A 24,229-nucleotide genomic window follows, 5' to 3' on the forward strand; every position below is an offset into this window, starting at 1 on the left:
TAACCCCTCCCCCAAAAAACAGTTCCAGATTTCAATCCACTCCTAGCAGAATGAGAACTCAGAGTTTATAAAGATTTACACTTTCTGTCATCAACACTTTTCATCCCCACAACAGCTCAGGAAGCTCAAATGTAAAGACCAATGGGCTGAGTCTAAGATACCAAAGTGACTTGTCCCAGATCACATGACTAGCAACTCATCCACTTTGGAATGGAACCTAGATATTTGACTCTGATTCTTGTGACTTCAATACTGCACATTCTTCTTCAATTATTCCCAGTTTTTGTAGCACAGAAATAGGCTGCATAGTTTGAATAGTGAAAGATCAAATAAAGAAATATAGTTTTGGAACAGTATCTCTTACTGACTGTATGTTTTTCATTGAAATTTGAGTGTGCTCAGGGCCTAATTTATTTTATGTTATAACTTCATAGTTTCGTGTTCGTGACTCCCCAGGATCATGGAGATTTTAAATGCATGGGTGCTCAGTTGTGCAGTGGTATCAGACTCTCTGTGACCACATTGACTGTAGCCTGCCAGGCTCCTCTGTCCATGGGATTTCCCAGGCAAGAATACTGGAGTGGATTGCCATTTCCTCCTCCAGGGAATTATACATCCATTACTTCCTGGTAATGAACACAGTTAAAGATTATAGACATGTAGTTTCACTTTGTGGTTATAGCAGTCTTCTGCTAAAACGTGAACTACTTCTGTTTGAGATGGAATAATAACCTAGAAATAAAGACCTAAAAATATTTTACTGCTGTGCGTACAAGTCCTTAGACCTCTGCAAGGTACTTGCTAGCTCTCGGCTTTTAAAATGTTTCTGAATGCTGCTGTTCCAGCCTGTGATATAGAGGTGTTAGAGAAATTCAGGTTGAGAACAGGATTGCTCAGAGCAGTTGACAGTCCACTTCATTTATTATTTGAATATATCTTAAGAAAAAGTCATACACATGCATTTGAGGGTGTTGGGTTTAGCCATGATCAGATGCAGAATCTGACTCCCTCTCTTGGTCCCACCAGCAGTGCCTTAATCTGTGGGTTTTTAAGGAGAAAAGATGTGTTGCCTCACTCACCCATGTAGCAAGTTTTCACCCCATTTCTACTGGGCCTGGGGCATGAGCTGATCACCCAGAAGTCAGCTAGAGAGAAGACCTCAAAGAGCTTTGAGTTGGCAGTTCCAGCGGCTTGTGGGAAGGGGGCATTCCCAGTGGGCAGCCCAGGACCACTCAGACCCTTGTGAAAACCCTGAAGAATCAGTATTGTTTCAGCATGACCATCACTGTTACTTAAATGTGATGGCAATAACTTATTTTCTACTGCAATTCTTGTTGCTAATGCACATGGTGAAAATTTCTAAAATAATTTACCGTTGTATTACTCCAAATTTTTTTCCTAAATAGTATGAATTATTGTAAGACAACTCTGTTTAGGGTTGAATTGTTTGGGGATGAGAATAAGAAAATACATGGAAAATTAAGCTAACAGACAAATTAACAAAATGAAAATTGCAACCTGAGTGATCTAAGAAACCCCAGGCTGCAAATTCTACCAGAGCCATGAATAGGCTCTCTTTAACTTGTTACTTTTCCAGGAACCTCTGTTTTAGTATTATAACAACGTAGATTCCAAAGCACTGGATGGTTTAGAGTTCATTCCCAAGCATTTCTATTTCTAGATATTTAAACAACTCTATGACAATGACCTAGTCAGAGCAGATGTTATTATGGCCGTTATATAGCAGAGTAGCCTGAGACTTAGGGATAGATTAAAGATACCAATTAGTGGTAGAGACTGGAATTTAAGTTCAAATCCAATCATTTTTCTACCTTCTTACCCTGAATTCTAAATCAGGTCTTCAAAAAATTTGAGTATTTAAAACACCCATTATGTCTAGTTAAGTCGCTATTTTGGGAGCTAAGTGATCTTCGAGTCATCCACCTTTGCAAGCAACTCCATCTCAGAACTAAGAGTGAGTTCAGTTTTTCCCAGCTTCAGAATGGAGGAGCCTTTGGGAAAATAAGTTTAAAGGTTCTGGATCACCAGTCACTTTTGACTGGTAATTAAAAAAATAAATAAATAAACCATCTGGCAGTTGTGTCTTAACTTCTTCCTGCTGCCAATAACTGGACCCATACACATTCAGACCTCACACACAAATGCCAATGTCTGCATATTCTCACTATGAAGAGGAATTTTCAGTCAAAGCAGAGAGAAATGAGGCTCTGCCTGTCTGTTGCAATAACATTAATATTATCTCTGTTCAGATGCCTTTAGAAGTACGAAGTTAAATGCAGAGCCCTGGAGATGCCTAGGAGCACACATGAGATAAGTATAGGCATTCACGAAACACCTAAGAAATGGAAGATTTGCAGAATAAACTTCACCATGACTAAGTAGAACAATGTCGCCTTTTCCAATATGAGATTGACAGCAGGAAGTAATGACAATAAGGTTAGTGTAGGATGTATTTGTGATACAGAGATGTGGAAGATATATATATATATATATATATATATATATATATATATGTTATATATGTTCTTGGTCAGAATAAGCCATGATATTATTAACTATCCATGTAAATTTAGGCTTGGGAAATAAAAGGCCTGAAATTTGAGGGAGACCAAATTCAGTCTGGCTATAGATAAGCTAAGGAAGAGTAGATACAAAATAAGTGTCCATTGCAGGTGCTTTGACAAGGAGATGTCATCCATATTAGTGGATAGAATTTCAGAATTTAGAGGAGCAGAGGGTCAGCTTTGCAACAAGAGCTTCAATTGCAGAATGGAATGTGCTGAGTAAGACTGGCCTGAGATGGACCTGGCAAAGGCAGTGATGGGCTGAGTCGGCCCCTTGGGACAGGGAAGAAAATGCTGGTGTCCAGTGGTCTATTGATCACTTCAACTCTTATCTTTTCCACTGCCGTTTAGTGAGAAAAGGATTTTACACACACACGCACATCTATATACATGCTTGCTTATTTATCTATGTAAGACTTAATTTTTAATTAAAAAAATTTTTTAAGACAATTTTTTTTGCTGTTTTAGGTTCCCAGCAAAATTGAGAATACAGAGATTTTCCATGTACTCGACACACGTGTGTAGCCTCCACCCTTATCAACATCCTCCCACAGAGTGGTATACTCACCCAACATCTGTAGTTTACATGTTTCACTCGTGGGCTTGTACATTCTGTGGGTTAGGACAAATGTGTAATGACATGCATGCATCATCATAGTATCATACAGAGATTGTCACTGCCCTTCACATCCTCTGTGCTTTGCCTACTAATTTCTCTCTACTCCCCTACCTTCAATTCCTGGCACCATTGATTCTTTTGCTATCTCCATGCTTTTACCTGTTTCCAGAATGTTGGAATTTTATGGTATGCGGTCGTTTCAGATTGGCTTCTTTCACTTAGTAGTATGTGTTTAAGTTTCCTCCGTGACCTTCATGATTTGATAGCGCATGTCTTTCTTGTCCAGTCACTCAGATGTGTTTGACTTTTTACAACCTCGTGTACTGCAGCACGCCAGGCTTCCCTGGCCTTCACCATCTCCTGGAGCTTGATCAAACTCATGTCCATTGAGTCAGTAATGCCATCCAACCATCTTATCCTCTGTTGTCCCCTTCTCCTCCTGCCTTCAATCTTTCCCAGCATCAGGGTCTTTCCTAATGAGTCAGCTCTTCACATCAGGTGACCAGAGTATTGGAGCTCCAGCTTCATTTCTTTCTGGTGCTGAGTATTATTTCATTGTCTAGATGTATTACAGTTTACATATCCATTTACCTAATGAAAGACATTTTGGTTGCTTCTAAGTTTGCCCTAAATATTGGTGTGCAGGTTTTGGTATAGGCAAAGCTTTTCAACCCCTTTTGGTAAATGCCAAGAATGTACTGGATTGTACACTAAGAGTATGTTTGGTTTTGTAAGAAGCTGCAGAATTGCCTTCTAAATGTCTGTACCATTGTGCATTTCTACCATCAGTGAAAGAAAGCTCTGGTTGGTCCACATCCTCACCAGCATTTGGTATTGCCAGTGTTCTAGATTTTTGGCCCTTTTAGTAGGTGTGCACCTGGATCTTACTGTTGTTTTAATTTGCTTTTCTCTGATGACATATGACGTGGAGCATCTTTTTCTATGCCTACTTGCCATCTGTATATCTTCTTTGGTGAAGTGTTTGTTCAGCTATTTGACTCATTTTTTAAATTGGGCTGTTTGTTTTCTTATTCTTGAGTTTTAAAGGTTTTTTGCATATTTTAAATAACAGTCCTTTATCAGATGTGCCTTTTGTAAATATTTTCTCCCAGTTTGTGGTTTGTCATCTTGTTCTCATGATGGTTTCTTTCACAGAGCAGAAGTTTTTAATTTTGATAAAGTCCAACTTGTTAATTATTTCATAGACCTTGCCTTTGATGTTGTATATGAAAAATTATCACCATACTCAAGGTCATCTAGAAAACCTAGATGTTATCTTCTAGAAGTTTTATAGTTTTGCATTTTACATTTAGATTTGTGATCCATTGGGAATTAAGTTTTGTGAAGGGTATAAGGTCTGTGTCTCGATCTATCTTTTTGTATGTGGATGTCCAGTTGTTCCAGCACAGATGGTTGGAAAGACTATCTTTGCCCCATTGTATTACCTCTGCTCTTTTGTCAAAGATCAATTGACTATATGTATGGAGTTCTTTCTCGGCTCTCTATTCTGTTCCATTCATCTACTTGTCTGTTCTTTCACCAATAGCATACTGTTTCACTACTGTAGCTTTTTAGTAAGTCTTGAAGCTGAGCAATGTCAATCCTCCAACTTTGTTTTTCTTCAATATTGGGTTGGCTCTTCTGGGTCTTTTATCTTTAATACAAATTTTAGAATCACTTTGTTGATATCCACAAAATAGCTGGAATTTTGACTGAGGTTGCATTGACTCTATAGATCAAGTTGGTCAGAAATGACATCTTGAATCTCCTTATCCATGAATATAGACTGTCTCTTCATTTGTTTAGTGCTTTGATTTCATTTATCAGAGTTTTACAGTTTTTAAAATATAGTTATTATTCCTATTTTCCTAGCATTATACCGAAGTATCTCCTTTTTTAGAGTGGTAATGTAAATGGTATTTTGTTTTAAATTTCAAATTCTACTTGTTCATTGCTGATATACAGGAAAGCAATTGACTTTTATAAATTAACCTTGTATTTTATCCTGAACTAGGCTATAAGCCCTTGTTAGTTCCAGGAGTTTTTTGTTGTTGATTCTTCCGAATTTTCTATTAATACGTAGATCATCATGTCATCTATAAACAAAGATAATTTTATTTCTTCTTTTCTAATCTGTGTATCTTTTCTTATCTTGTTTTATTGCATTAGCTAGGACTTTTAGTACAATATTGAAAAGGAGTGGTGAGAGGTGACGTTCTCACTTTTCCTGATCTTAGTGGGAAAGTTTCTAATTTCTCATCATTATGTATAATGTCAGAGGTAGGTATTTTGTAAGTGTTTTAGATCAAGTTGAAAAAGTTCCCCTCTATTCCTAACTTGCTGAGAGTTTTTAAAATCATGATGGGTGTTATATTTTATCAAAATTTACTGATATCATGTGATTTTTATTGATATGATCATGTGATTTTTCATTTTTAGCCTATCAATGTGATGAATTACACCAACTGATTTTGGAATGTTGAACCAGCCTTGCCTACCTGGGATATATCCCATTTGGTCATAGTATATAATTCTTTTTGATACTGTAAGCATGCACATTTATTTAATTTTGCATTTACCCTTTAAGTTTTTTGTGTGTGTGTGTTAGTTCTAGAAGGTCTTGTAGGTCTTCATAGAACTGTTCAGCTTCTTCAGCGTTAGTGGTTGGGGCATAGACTTGGATTACTGTGATATTGAATGGTTTCCTTGGAAATGGAACAGAGCTCATTCTGTCATTTTTGAGATTGCACCCAGGTTCTGCATTTCGGACTCTTTTGTTGACTATGAGGGCTACTCCATTTCTTCTAAGGGATTCTTGCCCACTGTAGTAGATATAATCTAATGGTCATTTGAATTAAATTCATCCATTTAGTTCACTGATTCCTAAAATGTCGATGTTCACTCTTGCCATCTCCTGTTGGACCACTTCCAATTTACCTTGATTCATGGACCTAATATTCCGGGTTCCTATGCAATATTGTTCTTTACAGCATCAGACTTTACTTCCATCACCAGTCATATCTACAACGGGGCGTTGTTTTAGATTTGGCTCCAACTCTTCTTTCTTTCTGGAGTTATTTCTCCACTCATCTCTAGTAGCATAGTGGGGAGTTCATCTTTCAGTATCATATCTTTTTGCCTTTTCATAGTGTTCATGGGGTTCTCAAGGCAAGAATACTGACGTGGCTTGCTATTCCTTTCTCCAATGGACCACATTTTGTCAGGACTCTCGACCATGACCCATCCATATTAGGTGACCCTAAACAGCATGACTTGTAGTTTCATTGAGTTAGACAAGGCTGTGATCCAAGTGGTCAGTTTGGTTAGTTTTCTGTGATGGTGGTTTCCATTCTATCTGCCCTCTGATGGATAAGGATAAAAGGCTTATGGACGCTTCCTGATGGAAGGGACTGGTTGCTAGGGAATTTGGATCTTGCTCTGATAGGTGGGGCAATGCTCAGAAAATCTTTAATCCAATTCTCTGTTGATGGGCAGGGCTGTTTTCCCTCCCTGGAGTTTGACCTGAGGCCAAACTGTGGCAGTGGTAATGGCAGTAATGGTGACCTCCTTCAAAAGGACTTTTGTAAGCATGTCACAGGGCCTAGGACTGTCGTATTCAGTGTCCCTGACCCCATGGCAGGCCACTGTCAACCCATGCCTCCACCAGAGATTCCTGGACATTCACAGGAAAGTCTGGCTCAGTCTCTTGTGGGATCACTGTTCCTTTCTCCTGCATCCTGGGGTGCACAAGGTTTTGTTTGTGCCCTACAAGAGTCAGTTTCCCAATTACTGTGGAAGTTCCACCACCCTGTGGAAGTTCTATAATCAAATCCCTCTGGCCTTCAAAGTCAGGTTCCCTGGGGGTTCTCTGTCCCTTTGCCAGATTACCAGGTCAGGAAATCTGTTGTGGGCCCTGGAATTTTTGTAACAGTGTGAGAACTTCTTTGGTTAATTGTTCTCCCGTTTGTGGATTGTATGCTCAGTAGCTCTATGGTGGGGCTAATGGTGACCTCCTTCCAGAGGACCTATGTCAAACACCATGCATCCCAGGTCTGCTGCAGCAAGAGCCCTGTCCCCGCGGCAGGCCACTGCTGACCCGTGCCTTCACAGGAGACACTCAAACACTCAAAGAGATATCTGGAGTAATAGGCAAGTTTGGCCTTAGAGTACAAAATGAAGCAGCGCAAAGGCTAACAGAGTTTTGCCGAGAGAATGCACTGGTCATAGCAAACACCCTCTTTCAACAACACAAGAGAAAACGCTACACATGAACGTCACCAGATGGCCAACACCAAAATCAGATTGATTATATTCTCTGCAGCCAAAGATAGAGAAGCTCTATACAGTCAGCAAAAACAAGACCGGAAGCTGATTGTGGCTTTGATCATGAATTCTGTATTGCAAAATGAGACTTAAATTGGAAAGAGTAGGGAAAACCACTAGACCATTCAGGTATGCCCTAAATAAAATCCCTTATGATTATACAGTGGAAGTGCCAAATAGATACAAGGGATTAGATCTGATATACAGGTGCCTGAAGAACTATGGACAAGAGGTTCATAGCACTGTACAGTAAGGCGATAATCAAAACCATCCCCAAGAAAAAGAAATGCAAAAAGGTAAAATGGTTGTCTGAGGAGCCCTTACAAATAGCTGACAAAAGAAGAGAAGTGAAAGGAAAAGGAGAAAAGGAAAAATATACCCATCTGAATGCAGAGTTCCAAAGAATAGCAAGGAGAGACAAGAAAGCCTTCCTCAGTGATCAATGCAAAGAAATAGAGGAAAACAATAGAATGGCAAAGACTAGAGATCTCTTCAAGAAAGTTAGAGATACCAAGGGAAAATTTCATGCAAGGATGGGCACAATAAAGGACAGAAGGGATGTGGATCTAACAGAAGCAGAAGATATTAAAAGAGGTGGCAAGTATACACAGAAGAACTATACAGAAAAGATCTTAATGAACCAGATAGCCACAATGGTATGATCACTCATCTAGAGCCAGACATCCTAGAGTGCAAAGTCACGTAGGCCTTAGGAAGCATCATTACAAACATAGCTGGTGGAGGTGATGAAATTCCAGTTGAGCTATTTCAAATGCTTAAAAATGATGTAGTGAAAGTGCTGCATTCAATATGCCAGCAAATTTGGAAAACTCAGCAGTGGCCACAGAACTGGACAAGGGCAGTTTTCATTCCAATCTCAAAGAAAGGCAATGCCAAAAAAATGTTCAAACTACTACACAATTGCACTTATCTCACACACTAGAAAAGTAACACTCAAAATTCTCCAAAGTAATGCTCAAAATTCTCCAAGCTAGGATTCAATAGTACATTAACCAAGAACTTCCAGATGTTCAAGCTGGATTTTAGAAGGAACCAGAGATCAAATTGCCAACATCCACTGTTTCATAGAAAAAGCAAGAGAATTCCAGAAAAACATCTGCTTCATTGACTATGCCTTTGACTGTGTGGATCACAACAAACTGTGGGAAATTCTTCAAGAGATGGGAATACCAGCCACCTTACCTGCCTCCTGAGAAATCTGTGTGCAGGTCAAGAAGCAACAATTTGAACTGGACATGGAACAATGGACTGGTTCCAAATTGGGAAATGAATACGTCAAGGATGTAGATTGTCACTCTGCTTATTTAGCTTTTATGCAGAGTATATCATGTGAAATGCTGGGCTGGATAAAGCACAAGCTGGAATCAAGATTTCCAGGAGAAATATCAATAACCTCAGATATGCAGATGATACCACCCTTATGGCAGAAAGTGAAGAGGAACTGAAGAGCCTCTTGATGAAAGTGAAAGAGGAGAGTGAAAAAGCTGGCTTAAAACTTAACATTCAGAAAACTAAGATCATGGCATCTGATCTCATCATTGCATGGCAATAGATGTGTAAACAATGGAAACAGTGACAGATTTTATATTCTTAGGCTCAAAAATCACTGCAGATGGTGACTGCAGATATGAAATTAAAAGACACTTGCTACTTGGAGGAAAAGCTATGACCAACCTAGACAGCATATTAAAAAGCAGAGACTTGACTTTGCTGACAAAAGTCCATCTAGTGAAAGCTACGGTTTTTCTAGTAGTTGTGTATGGATGTGAGAGTTGGACCATAAAGAAGGCTGAGCACTGAAGAATTGATGCTTTTGAACTGTGGTGTTGGAGAAGACTCTTGAGAGTTCCTTGGACTGCAAGGAGATCCAACCAGTCCATCCTAAAGGAAATCAGTCCTGTGTGTTTGTTGGAAGGACTGATGCTGGAGCAGGAGCTGCAATACTTTGGCCCCCTGATGTGAAGAGCTGACTCATTGGAAAAAACCATGAAGCTGGCAAAGATTGAAGATGGGAGGAGAAGGGGACGACAGAGGATGAGATTGTTGGATAGCATCACCAACTCTATGGACATGAGTTTGAGCAAGCTCTGGGATGGACAGGGAGGCCTGGCGTGCTGCAGTCCATGGGTTTGCAAAGAGTTGGACATGACTGAGTGACTGAACTGAACCTAGTGAACTTCTAACTTTATAAGGGAGAGGAGAATATTTCCTGAATATTTAAAAAGATCTAAATATCTGAAACTGTTGGCTTATGTCACAAACTGAATACAAGTTCTGCATTTTCACATGGATTTTGATCTCTTTATTGAATTCTGCAGGTAATGAGATTGGAAGTTTTCTCTTGGAACATGATGGTAGTGATCAGACTCTCTGCAATCTTGTACTCACCTAAAATTTGAAGCTATGGCCAAAAATTATATTTATCTTATCTTTAAAAAGTACAAACTGTGTTTTTAGGAATATAATTTTAGGATTTCAAGATAATAAATGAACTTAGTAAAGATTTCACTATCCTGCAATTCATGTCTTGCTTTTTATTTTCCATGTAAATAGGACTAACATACAGTTATTTCCAAATTAAGGAAGTTAGATACTGGCATCTAGAAATTAGGAAAGTTGAGGTTCAGTCTTGATTTTGTATTAATACCTTAGTCACTATCTGTTTATTGCATGTTAGAGTTGGATCATTTCTTTTCCTCACTATTGTGAAGTAGAAATAAAAGGATTAGTCACACATTACAGAAGTTATTCAATGTCTATTGATTGGCAAATATATACCAGGGCTATAATAAATAGCAGGGATCAGAGATTAATAAAACAAGGTCTCTGTTCTAGCAGAGCTCACAGTTAAATGACGCGGGTGAGTAAGCAGATTAATAATTAGAGTGCTCTAACTGAGATATACTGGGAGGGATTGGGGGCAGGAGGAGAAGGGGACGACAGAGGATGAGATGGTTGGATGGCATCACCGACTCCATGGACAGGAGTTTGAGTAAACTCCGGAAGTTGGTGATGGACAGGGAGGCCTGGCGTGCTGTGATTCATGGGGTCGCAAAGAGTCGGACACGACTGAGCGACTGAACTGAACCAAGATATGACTAGAGTTTTCTGAAAATTTAGAGGATAATGAATCACTGGTGCTTCCCTGGTGGTCCAGTGGTTAAGAATCTGCCTGCCATTGCAGGGGACGTGGGTTCAGTCCCTGGTTTGGGAAGATTCCACATGCCTGGGGGCAGCTAAGCCCCTGTGTCACAACTACTGAAGTGCTTAGAGCCTGCAAGCCGCAACAAGAGAAGCCACTGCAATGAAAAACCGACACACTGCAACCAGAGAGTGACCCGCGCTTGGCACGACTAGCAAAATCTGTGCACAGCAATGAAGACTCAGCACAGCCAGAATAAATCCTAACATAAATGAATATTTTTTATAAAAGAAGCTCTGTCTTAGGGAGCTCCATTTGACTTGTGTCTTGAGCACTTTTTGTGTATGCTCATCAATTCTCTTAAATGAAGCAAGGATTACTGTCTTCATGTATTTCAGAAACCCTCTCCCCGAATGACTGAGATGTACTCCACACTGACTACCCCTGCTGTAATAATGTGTTCTGTTTTCAGTTTACAGAGCATTTTCTCATATGAGTCTTGACACAGTGCCTGTTACTTGGATGTGATGCTCCTCATTTCACAGGTGAGAAAGCTGAGCTCAGAAAGGTCAGTAATTGGCATGAGGGCCCATTCCCTACCGTCTGGCTTTGAACCTGGGCTTCTTTCTGGTTCCCTCAAACTGAAGTCTTTTCTCTTGTTTAACTGGTTACCTAAATGGCAAAGTCTAACAGCAGTGTTTCATTAAGCTTCCTGTTTCAAATGGAACATTTTTCATTTATGTTTCTGTTGAAGAGATGGGCATTCATGGGCCCAGATACCCAATCTGTTAAAATGAATTTAGGAACCATTCTGCTGGGCAAGCCAGCTGTTCTGTCCAACCCAGTCTAGTGTCGACAACAGAGGCCTCAAGGGATTTGCCAGGAAAGGACGTAGTTTTCCTCCCTGACATTAACCTTAAAGGTTAGGTGTACTCTCAGTAGCCATTTATGGCTCTGACATTCATAAATTTGGTCAAAACCTTTATGAATCCATTTATATTCCTTGCCTGTACCTCTTTTGTGGTAATGAGCTCCATGGGTTTATTATTTTCTTATAAAGTAATACTTCCTTTTATTTGTCCTTAACTCACCTTACTAAGTGTGAAGAAGCCTTCCTCCTCTAGTGAGGAATTGAGAATTCGAAAAAATTGAACTTGCATTTATTTTGCATCCGATCTCCCAAATTCTCTAGGAATTTTTTTTTTCCTTGAGCAAGAATAAAGAAAATTGTGAATTCTATTTCTGTTGCAGAGGGACCAATATTTTATTTAAAGATTAAGAATCTATCTTCTGGCATATTTTCTGTGCACTTTTTGATGATGCTTAAACGTGCTCTGGAGTTCTCTTTTAGAATAACCTCATTTTGGTATTCATAATACATTATTTGCATGTTGAAGGCAGCTCCGATCTGGCCCTCGGGAAACTTGAGGAAATTTTTGTTCTAATCTACAGCCATTTTTGGAGAGTAAGTATATAGTTTATTATGTTGTATGTATTTCATAACTGAGTATAACAGATGTATTATAGAAGCTTATAGCATAGAAGAAGAGCACTGGCCAAGGTGTGAAGAATTTGGTATTCTAGAATCATCTCTGGAATGTGGCCTCCGACTTTATAAAATTAGGGGTTGAATTAAATAAGTTTCAACATCTCTTCATACTTTAAAATTCAGAGTCCCCAGTTTCCTTGGCTGTTGAGTTGCTGATTTAACTGAACACACCCAATCCTCTCTTCTCTAAGTCCCAACGGCTCCCCCAAAACTTCATCACCGCTCATTTGCTCAAAGGCTTTTAGATGGATCAAATACACTGTTTACTTTTCTCCATGTTGCCTATTTCTCACTTCAGAGATCTCTTATTAAATGAAAAAAAAAAAAATTCCCTACCCCACCCCTTTATAGAAATGATGAACTTTCCTATAGATTATTTTCAAGTGATGGGTTTATTTTAGGTTCCACAGACTTGTCTAGTTTGGAAGTAAGTCTTGAAGGTCTCCTCTGGATTTCTTCTGTTCTAGTTATTCACCCTTGTAATTGATCAGCATCACTCTTTAGGAGTTGCTATTGACAAAGGTAAATATGAACCAAAGGCTCTCCATTTGCATCTTTGAGTTTGCTCAAAATTTTAAGGCCCAGCGGTATCTATCCTAGCTATATTTGTTTGTTGACTTGAATTGATCTTTTTTTTGGCATTGGCCTCTTACTGGTTTTGCCATGAAGTGTACACATTGGATAAGAATTATTTTCTTCACTTTTTTTCAAACAGCAAACACAGGGCTGTCAAGTTTTGAATCATTTGAATACATTACCCTGCTCAGCAAATGACACTCATCATACATGCATTTGTGACCAGGCCTTCTCTACGTGGAGGCTCTGATACTTCCAGCACACAACTCATGCTGTGGTGAAAGCATGTGAACTCATGGGGGCAACAGTGTCATCTGTGAAATGGAGCCAGTGGCACCACATTCTAGGACTGCATGTAAGGAATGCGTAACACACCTCTGACACACGGAGGGTATTTCAGTTTACGGATGTTCTCCTCCCTGGTGCTTTCGAGCTCTTTCATCCCACCCTCCAACAATGCCAGTAGGAATGGACCACAGTGGCAGAGGAGTATGAAAGCCTTAGGACCCCGAGTCCAGAGGAAATGGTGCTCACAGATGAATGCTATGGTCTGTGAAAATATAAGTGGATTTTAATATGACTTACAAAATCGACCAGACTGATGGTCACTGTTTTTAGAAAAGTTGCTTTTTATGGTCAGATCGGCTCTAGTTGTCATCACTGGCTAGGCTCTTCAGACTCTGCACCTATTAACTGTGAAGGTCTGAGTCTTTCTCTTCGATAGCAGACTTTATTAGGCTATAAAGCTTCATCTGTCCAGGTTTGAAATCAGAGCCCCTGCTCCTTAAATGATTTCCTTTGACAGTTGAGCACTTCTCCCAACCTCTTTGTGCTGTCAGAGCATTACTGTCAGGAGACAGCTGATTTCTACCACCTGCCCTAGGACAGCCCTTAAAGGACTTTTAATCCCCTCTATTCACCACCAATACTTGTCTCCTTTCTCTGCATCTTTGAATGCAGAGATGAGGGGCTAGGAAGAGGGGAAAAGAGGAAGCATAAATGCTGGCCAGATCTTTAGAAAATCCTAATATTATATAGCATAGTATTTTGTAAAATTCGTCCCTTTTAGTATCTCTAAAGTTAAAACAAAAATGTAACAGTTCAAAGATATCAATCAGGAAATAATGAATGGCTTCCTTACAGAAATAATAAACTACATATTTATTCATAAGGATACTCCACTAATGCTAGAGGTTTCATGAAGCTGATTTTTGAGTTTTAAAAAGCTTGAATCACTCCTTGAGGTTCCTAGTGCAAAGCATTTTGTAGAGACACTGGAGATTATAATCATAAATAAAACACAGATCTTCCCTTAATTCCATTTGTAGTCTGAGAAAAGAAGCTGGGCGTGGACTTATATATCCAAATAAAATTAATATCAAGCTGGGTAACATGATAAAATTCTACATATGATACAGATGAAATGCTACCAGAATGAAATGGAGAGGGAAACCAACTGTGGGGTGGGGATAGGGGTCTGGGAGGTGAGGATTTTAAAACTGGACCCTATGGAAGGGATGAGTTTTAGGCTGACAAGTGGAGGGAAGAGCAGCAGTACTAGAAGAACTAATTCATCGAGAGATGAGGTTCAGTTTTCCCATGTCTGGGGACTTTCTCCTGTTTCCCATTGTTTAAAAGGATCTGGGGAGTGTGAGGGGAGAATTTGGTGGATGATGGGCATGGAAAAGCTGCCCAGTTCTTTTCACCTTTATCTGGCTCCTTCTTCTGAAGGTCATTGTCTCACACACGTTCCTTGAAGATTTTAGATCTCACACTCTAATTCAGAGAAGTCCAAGTTTTTCCTCATGGCACTTTATGATCTGCTGATCTAAATTCAACTGGGCAGGTTAACAGGGTGATAGTTCAGACGTTCACTTCTGAACATTTCTTACTGGGGTATTTTAATATTTTGTTTTTTTTTTTAACTTTCCCTTTGCCCCCCACCCCCCACAACCATAAGTTCATTTTCTAAGTCTGTGAGTCTCTTTCTGTTTTAAGGTCATGTACACACTGCTGTATTTAAAATGAATAACCAACAAGGACCTACTGTATAGCACACGGAACTCTACTCAATGTTATGTGCCAGCCTGGGTGGGAGGGGGTTGGGGAGAGAATGAATACATGTGTATGTATGACTGAGTGCCTTTGCTCTTTACCTGAAACTACCACAACATTGTTAATCCACCACACTGCAAAACGAAGTAAAAAGTTTAAAGTTACCAAAAAAAAAAAAGTGAGTTTTTGTTACTAGCCAGAGGAAGTTGGCAAGTTTAGGATGTGATGGTATTTTATTTTATTATTTTTCTTAAAGAAAACTGATGCTCTGCAGACAGACTGCTTAGGTTTGAATCCTGGTTTCTGAATTCCTTGCCTCAGTTTCTCTAAAGTGGGTAGATCATAATAAGACCTATTTAGCATACTGTAAAATGTGAAAAATCTGTTATTTCACAGAACAGGAAATCCGGAGGGAGGGCAGTTTCAGGGCTTACTCACAGTGAGCAGGCACTGTCTTTGGTTGGGCCCGGGTGGGCGGTGGGGCAGATCATCTCCTTTCTATCTCTTTCTCTGCCATCCTTAGCAAATGGTTTGGTGTCTAGGCTTCTCAACTAATGGTCCCAAGCTGACGGCTGCAGTTCCTGGTTTGACATGGCCATTTCCTGCTGGTGCATCTTCTGACCAATGAGGGAAATCTTTCCTGGAAATGCCCAGAAGACTGCCTCTCATTTCTCCTGGTTTACTGCTTCTCTAAGAATATGCCTACCTTGAATCAGTTGCTGGCAAAAGGGATAATTGACAGAGGCCACGCTCCCTCCACTGGGGCTTGAGGAAGTATCATCTTCTCTGAGCTCTTGGCATGAGGGTGGGAAACACAGGGAAAAATACTGGGACTAAGACAGCAGGGAGGAAGCGGAAGCCTGGCTTTGGGGCTGGCAGCAGATTATCTGCCTCATTTCCGCTGTACTGTTTGGAGGATTAAGTGATAGAAAAGATCCATAAAAATAATTAGCGAAGTGCCTGACACATAATAAGGCCTCGGTAAAATTTGGTGGTTATCCTTATTCTTATTGGTATTTATTATTCTTATTAAATATTAAATTTAAATAATTTAATATTTCATTTAAATGGATATTTTCTCTAAGTGATGTGGGCAGAATCACCTTTCTCTTTTTTTAATGTGGATCACTTTTAATGTCTTTATTGAATTTGTTACACTACTGCTTCTGTTTTTTGGTTCCTTTTTTGGCCAAAAGGCATGTGGGGTCTTAGTTCCCCAACCAGGGATAGAACCCACACCCCCTGCATTGGAAGGTGAAGTCTTAATCATAGACCTCCAGGGAAGTCCCTCATCTTTCCCTTTATAGCTGGTTTTATCTTGAAAAGTGAAAGTTCTAGTCTCTCAGTCCTGTCCGACTGTTTGCAACCCCATGGACTATAGCCTGCCAGGCTCCAAGTCCGTGAAATTCTCCAGACAAGAATATTGGAGTGGGTAGCCATTCCTTTCTCCAGGACTGGTTTTATCTTCCGGGGTGGTAACTCTGATATTCTCTCAAAGATACAAATGGGAATTCATCAGTTTCCCAATCTACCTGGAAGGGCAGTTTTTTTTTTTTCCTTCAAAGTATGTACTCTTCAGGGTATATACTCTGTAGGTTCAGTCTGAGCCATATTGATAATAGTATTCTGCTTCTTATTAGCTGAGTAACCTTGAATTAGTTATTATGTGTCTTCATTGCTTCATCTCTAAATGAGTCTGAACTTGATATTTACCTCATTGGGTTCTTACGAACACTAAGTTAATTCATGTACAGCCACACTTCAAGGGAGCTTAGTATATAGTAAGCACTTAATAAACGTGAACTATAAGAAAGCGAGCACTGGGGGACTTATCATTTAGATTTTCAACCTGCCTTCTGGAACATCATTATTGGTTTAGATTTATGCACAACGCCAGGTAGATTTTGGATTCACCTCACTGTATCCTCATGAGTTTCTGGTGACAGTGCATAGGGAAAAGAGAATGGGCATAACAAACCTTTATTTGTATGGTGACTTGATCAGAGAATAAACAGCTATTTTTATTCTCAGTGCTTTTGGCAGCGAACAACAGAACTGTGGTCTATAAGGTTTAGAGAAACAGGTTTATTTCGGTCCCACAGCAGAATGATGGTGCTGCCTACTGATAGAAGAGATGCTTTACAGTCTCAGAATGATGAGTGCAGTTCCAGAAACACATCCACATTCCAGCAGAAACAAGGGAAAGAAATATTTTCTTTTTAATGAGGAAAGTAAGCACTTTCCCAGGATCCTCCAACCCCCACCCCTGCAAAATTCCCCTTCTGTCCTAGTGGGCAAAACCAGGTGACAGGCCCATGTGAGCCTCAAGGGAATCTGGGAAAATGAATATTCTGTTTTGGCAACTTCTAAGTTACAGGCAGGTCAAGGGAGGATGATGTGGGGAATGGTAATTGGGACCGCCAATCTATGATGTCTGCCGGCATAGTTTTATTTATTCATTTATTTGGCTGCCCTGGGTCTTAATTGCAGCATGCGGGATTTAATTCCCTGATGAAGGATAGAACCCTGGCCCTGTGCATTGGGAGCACAGGGTCTTAGCCACTGGACCACCAGGAAAGTCCCATGCCATTACAGTTTTAAATGTTAGAGCCTCAAATCAATGCTTTGTATTTTCACAAAGTCCAAGGCAGAGAAAGCAAAAGGACACAACTGAGTGAAGATATCACTGCTCTGTTGAAATGGCCCATTAGGTATCTTCTAATTTGTATAGTGGCTTTTAGGAAAAAAAAAAAATTATCTATTTGGTTTGACCATGCTGGGTTTTCCAAAGTCTCTTTCCTTTTGCATAATTTATTATGCAAATGAAAGAACACAAGTCCTGCCATTTGGCATGTGGGAGAAAAGCCTTAAGTTACCTTCTGTTTTAAATATAAAACATCCCCTTGGAGTCCTACCCTGTGATTCTGGGAAGTCAGAGCCTTCCCCCTACTCACCAAGCGAGGCTCACACAGCTTTCCTAGAAAGAGTCCATTTCCCCTCTCTTGGTGTTTGTAAACCCTCTCTTTGAGAAGAAAATGGTCTGGACTAGGAAGTCACAGGAAGACAGAAAAGCGATCTAGGCCACCTCAGTAGTAAAAGATAAAGACATTTAAATTCATTTGGTTGAGAAGATAAATACAGATAAAAGCCCAGTAAAGAGGAACCCGATGCCCTGGCTCAGGAAGCAGGCAGACAGTGGGCTTGGCACTGTCCGCCGGGCCCTTCACCTCTCTTGGTGCTTGGTTCTGAGAAGCTGTAGGTGCCCACCCACCCAGGGGCTTCACCCTCGTGCTGCGTGGGGAAGAGGAGCACTGGGTGATGAGCGCTGGGGAGGGAGGGGCAGGGGTGGGCAGAAAGGGTTTCAGGAGAGTGAGGAAGTGGATGGGAGGGGAGGGAGCCTGCAAGGCTTCAAGAGCTACATGGTCAGAAGAGCCTTGGTCCACGGCGCTCAGAAAACTTTTTCAAATATGCCCTTTGCTTTTAGAAGGAAAGCTCAGAATACCTCTGTCCTTAGTAGTGGAACATCATGTTAAACTAGAAAATATCTTTATTTAGAAAAAACTGAAAGAATGCTATTGACACCGCCTGGGCTGTCTGGCATTATGCTAGAGCAGTGACATATTTTCTGTGATTCAGATCAATTCATTAAGCACAGGTTGAGTGTAGGTTACAAGCTAAGGTCTCTGCTAGTTTCTGAGTTTAATAAGGTGAAAAAGATGAGGCACAACCCTCGAGTGGTTTATACTACACTTGGGGCTAATTTTTGTCCTCCTGGGGACATCTGGAGATGTTTTGGGTTGTTGTGACTTGGAAAAATTCCTACTGGAATGAGGTTGAAAAACTCTGCACTATCTTGAAGATACATGGGGGAAAAAATAAGAATAAATAGTAATATGATTTTAGAAGTGTACACAAAACAAAGAAGTGCCTTGAAGATAGGACTCAGAAATTCCATCCACAGGAAGCCATGAAGGATATCAAAGTGATGTCAGGTTTTCAGTGAGCCTTGAAGTATACTTAGGAGTTCATCGGGAGCAGCGGTGAGAGAGACCTCCTTAAGGGATTACATAAAGAAGAGAAATAAGACTGTAGGCAGAAGCATGTGCAAAAGCAGAGAGCCTCCAAATTGCATGATGTGAGAAGGAAGAAGTACTGGGAAATGATTCTGGGTGGGGTGGGGGGAGGCAAGATTGAATTATTACCAGCCCAGGAAGCCTTAGACTCAGAAGGCTGAATTCAGTTCTATAACTGATTGGGGGCAATTGAAGAATTTCAAGCCAATGAGTGACATAACCAGCATTTTAAGTGAGATAAGTAACTGTTACATTCTGAAATAAATTTAAAAGGATTAGAGTAGGGCCCGCTTATTCTAGCCATTAGCAGTCTACCAGTTCTTTCTCTCCATCTCTGTCTCTTTCTGCCTCTGTCTTTCTTTATGCCTTTATCTCTGCCTCTGCCTTGTTCTCTCTCCCTCTCTCACCTTTAATGATATAACTCCAGAACCATCTATACTTTTATACTTGACCAAAATTGTTGGTTATCAACAAAGAAGTCTGGTCTAGAAGGAAAATAAAGTCAACAAGTGTCTAATCACCTGGGAGAATATGGAAGCATTGAGAGCTTAGAGATTTCTGTGAAGTCAAAAGAATAAAGTTTAACAGGAAAGAGACCATGAGAAAAATTATGAAGGACAGGAGGTTGTGGCTAGAGTTGCTGTTGCTTAGTCGCTCAGTTGTGTCTGGCTCCTTGCAACCCCATGAACTGCAGAAAGCCAGGCTTCCCTGTCCTATACTATCTCCCAGATCTTGTTCAAACTCATGTCCATTGAGTCGGTGATGACATCCAATCATCTCATCCTCGGTCATCCCCTTGACCTCCTGCCTTCAATCTTGCCCAGCTTCAGGATCTTTTGCAGTGAGTCAGCTTTTCACATCAGGTGGCCAAAGTACTGGAGCTTCAGTTTCAGCATTGGTCCTTTCAGTGAATATTCAGGACTGATCTCTTTTAGGATTTACTGGTTTGTTCTCCTTGCAGTCCAAGGGTCTCTGAAGAGTCTTCTCTAACACCACAGTTCAAAAGCATCAATTCTTTGGTGCTCAGCTTTCTTTATGGTCCAACTCTCACATCCATATATGACTACTGGAGAAACCAAAGCTTTGACTAGATGGACCTTTGTCAGTAAAGTAATGTCTCTGCTTTTGAATATACTGTCTAGGTTTGTCATAGCTTTTCTTCCAAGGAGCAAGTGTCCTTTAATTTCATGGCTGCAGTGAGCATATGCAGTGATTTTGGAGCCCAAGGAAAGAGTTTCTCACTGTTTCCATTGTTTCCCCCATCTATTTGCCATGAAGTGATAAGACTGGATTCCATGATCTTAGTTTTTTAAATGTTATGTTTTAAGACAGTTTTTTTTTTTTACTCTCCTCTTTCACCTTCATCAAGTGGCTCTTCAGTTCCTCTTCACTTTCTGCCATAAGGGTGGAGTCATCAGCTACAGAATATTAGAATTTAATGGCTTGTATGTAGAGCAGATCCAGGCAAGACAAGGTGCCTAAGATGTTGGCGAATGAAGCAGAAGACAGTAGCCACTGGGTTTGAAGAGAGCAATGAGTCATTGGATTGAGGAGTTTATTCTTGTGCCCATCAAAGATGCCTGAGATAATGACGGGGCTTGAGGTAAAGATGAAGAATGTGAAGCAGGTGTCACATATATCCATGAGTATAATGGAATGATTGGAAGACCACAGAGATGAGATGGGTAGAAGACATCCAGCGGCTTCACCTGCATAATGAGAAGGAATTTTACACATATCAGGGGAGTAACTCTCTGGAAATACCAACAGGGAGCCAAGAATACTGGCTTAGTACTTAATGAATAGTACTCAGGAGAACCACATGAAAAGCACCATCCTTAAGGGAGTGCCAGAAATCAAGAAGTTATTTGGTGAAGAAAACAAAGAAGTTTGGACATTCATTTAGCATGGAATGTAGGGTCTAGAGATCACAGCTAAACTCCTTGAGAAAAGGAGCTATGTCTTATTCACATACATCTTCCTATTGCCTATAGTATGACACAAAGTAAGTGCTCAATAAATAAATGAACTAATTCCACATGGTTATAATATAGTCATGCTCAAAATTCTCCAAGCCAAAAATATGTAAACTGAGAACTTCCAGATGTTCAAGCTGGATTTAGAAAAGGCAGAGGAACCGGAGATCAAATTGCCAACATCCACTGGATCATAGAAAAAGCAAGAGAGTTCCAGAAAAACATCTACTTCTGCCTTATTGACTATACCAAAGCCTTTGACTGTGTGGATCACAACAAACTGTGGAACATTCTTCAAGAGATGGGAATACAAGACCGCTTTACCTGCCTCCTGAGAAATCTGGATGCAGGTCAAGAAGCAACAGTTAGAACTGGACATGGAACAACAGACTGGTTCCAAATTGGGAAAGGAGTACGTCAAGGCTATATATTGTCACAGTGCTTGTTTAACTTATATGCAGAGTACATCATGCAAAATGCCAGGATGGATGAAACACAAGATGGAATAAAGATTGCTGGGAGAAATACCAATAACCTGTTATGCAGATGACACCACCCTTATGGCAGAAAGCAAAGAGGAACTAAAGAGCCTCTTGATGAAGGTGAAAGAGGAATGTGCAAAACTTGGCTTGAAACTTAACATTCTAAAAAGTAAGATCATGGAATCTAGTTCCATCACTTCACAGAAAATAGATGGGGAAACAATGGGAAAAGTGAGAGACTTTATTTTCTTGGGCTCCAAAATCACTGCAGATGCTGACTGCAGCCATTAAATTAAAAGACCCTTGCTCCTTGGGAAGAAAAACTGTGACCAACTTAGACAGCATATTCAAAAGCAGAGACATTACTTTACTGACAAAGGTCCATCTAGTTAAAGCTATGGTTTTTCCCAGTAGTCATGTATGGATGTGAGAATTGGACTATAAAGAAAGGTGAGCACCAAAGAATTGATGCTTTTGAACTGTGGTGTTGGAGAAGACTCTTGAGAGTCCCTTGGACCACAAGGAGATCCAACCAGTAAATCCTAAAGGAAATCAGTCCTGAATATTCATTGGAAGGACTGAGGCTGAAACTGAAGCTCCAATACTTTGGCCATGTGATGTGAAGAACTTATACATTTGAAAAGACCCTGATGCTGGGAAAGATTGAAGGTGGGAGGAGAAGGGGATGACAGAGGATGAGATGGTTGGATGGCATTGCTAACTCGATGGACATGAGTTTGAGCAAGCTCCAGGAGTTGGTGATGGACAAGGAAGCCTGGCTTTCTGCCGTCCTTGGGGTTGCAAAAAGTCAGACACGACTGAGCGACCGAACTGAACTGAATAATATAGTCACATTTAGTTAACAATGAATTCATAGGGAAGTACTGGGAATGGAAATATATCATTCTTGAAAATTCACTCAATATCCTTTATAATATGGCAGCTTTTGCTGAAAGATGCAGTATGTCTATGGTTTAGACTTAAGCTGACTCTCTGGAATACATATTTTTTCTCTTATACAGTCAACTTCCAGAACCATTTACTACTTGACTGTTTCTAAGAGGTGGCAATCACTTTTATCCAAACAATGTTTGAAAATAAGTGTTCTGGTAGGCAAGGTTTTGGGTGTTTTGTGTGTGTTTTGTTTTTTGTTGGTTTCTTCTTTTTCAGTATTATAAATTTGATAATTCAGATTTGCCTGGTTGCACAAGAAAACTGTTTTGGCATCATTATTTCAATGGAGAAATTCAAATGCCTCTAATAATGGATTATGGTAGGTAGGTGATCTGATTAGTAGCATCAAGTTAATCTGAAAAGTCATAAACTATTTAGCTAAAGTTATCCAGATCATATGAAAAATGGGAAAAAAAGTTCTTGAATGATACATTCCAGGATTTTAAATATAAAAATTTTCTAGAAGGTTAAAATTATGTATCAGTTAGGATCCTTTTCACTTTGAGTAAGAAGTAAATTCAAGTTAAAGTGACTTCAGTGTCTTACTGTCTCATATGAGAAGGAGGAGGTAAGCTGTGCTTGGATTCCACATCTCAGGGATGTCACAGTGAATCTGGGTTCCTTCTGTACCACCTTCTATCACAAGTCAGGAAATTCCTTTAGCTGTAGCAGCTCTAGGCATAATATATGTTCATTTATTCAACAGGGCTTCCCTGGTGGCTCAGATGGTAAAGAATCTGCCTGCAATGCAGGAGACTCAGGTTCATTCCCTAGGTTGGGAAGATCCCTGCAGAACAGAATGGCAACCCATTCTAGTATTCTTCCTTGGAGATTTCCATAGACAGAGGAGCCTGGCAGGCTACAGTCCATGGGGTTGCAAAGAGTTGGACACAATTGAACAACTAACATTCAACAGTAATTTATCTAGTGAACATTATGTGCCAATGTTCTAAGTAGTGGGATATGATGGGACTATGTGGACTCAATGGAATAAGTTGGCCATGAGTTTTCAGATAGATGTTCTGCTATATTATCAGATAAGATTCTCTGCTTTTTTCAAGGTAACATTCCAATGGAAACTGAGACCAAAAAGAAGTGGGAGTGATGGAATAATTATTTATTTCAAGTAATTAAATAGTAAAGAGCAATGAAGCCAGGTTTAGTAATAGAGGCCATTGGAGGGCCTACTTTATAAATGATTGTCCAGGGCATTTCTTTGGCTACCGTGGAAGACTTGAATGAAGGTAGAGAGTGTGCATGGGAACTTCTCAGGGAAGGAATTCCAAGCAAGCAAGCACAAAGTTCCTAGTGTTGTGGTGCGGTTGATATGTTTGAGAAACAGCAAGGAGGCCAGTGTGGCTGAAAAGTAGTGAGTAGGGAGGGGACTTATAGGACCTGAGGTTGCCAAGGTAGGCAAATGTCAAATCATAAGGGCTCTATAGGCCATGGTCCCAGGTGGTGCAGTTGTTAAGAACCCACCTGCCAATGCAGGAGTCACAGGAGAGGTGAATTCAGTCTGTGCATTGGAAGATCTCCTGGAGAAGGAAATGGCAAACCATTCCAGTATTCTTGCCTGGGAAATCCCATGGACAGGATGCGGGTTATAGTCCATGGGGCCACAAAGACTCAGGCACAACTGAGCATGCACATACACACAGAATCTTGAATTTTATTATAAGATAAAATTTGGGGAGAGTTTTAAGCAGGTAGGTGATGATATATGTTTGTAAAGGATAGATTCTTCTTGCTTCATGGAGAATTGACTATAAAGGGATGAGAGGAGAAATATGAGGGTGCTTATAGGCTATTGAAAGCAGTCCAGGTAAGAGGCGACTGGGTTTTGGTGGTGGAGAGAAGGAGAAGTGGTCAGATTC

This window comes from Cervus canadensis, chromosome 1 (assembly GCF_019320065.1).
Source record: "Cervus canadensis isolate Bull #8, Minnesota chromosome 1, ASM1932006v1, whole genome shotgun sequence".
Classification (NCBI taxonomy): domain Eukaryota; kingdom Metazoa; phylum Chordata; class Mammalia; order Artiodactyla; family Cervidae; genus Cervus; species Cervus canadensis.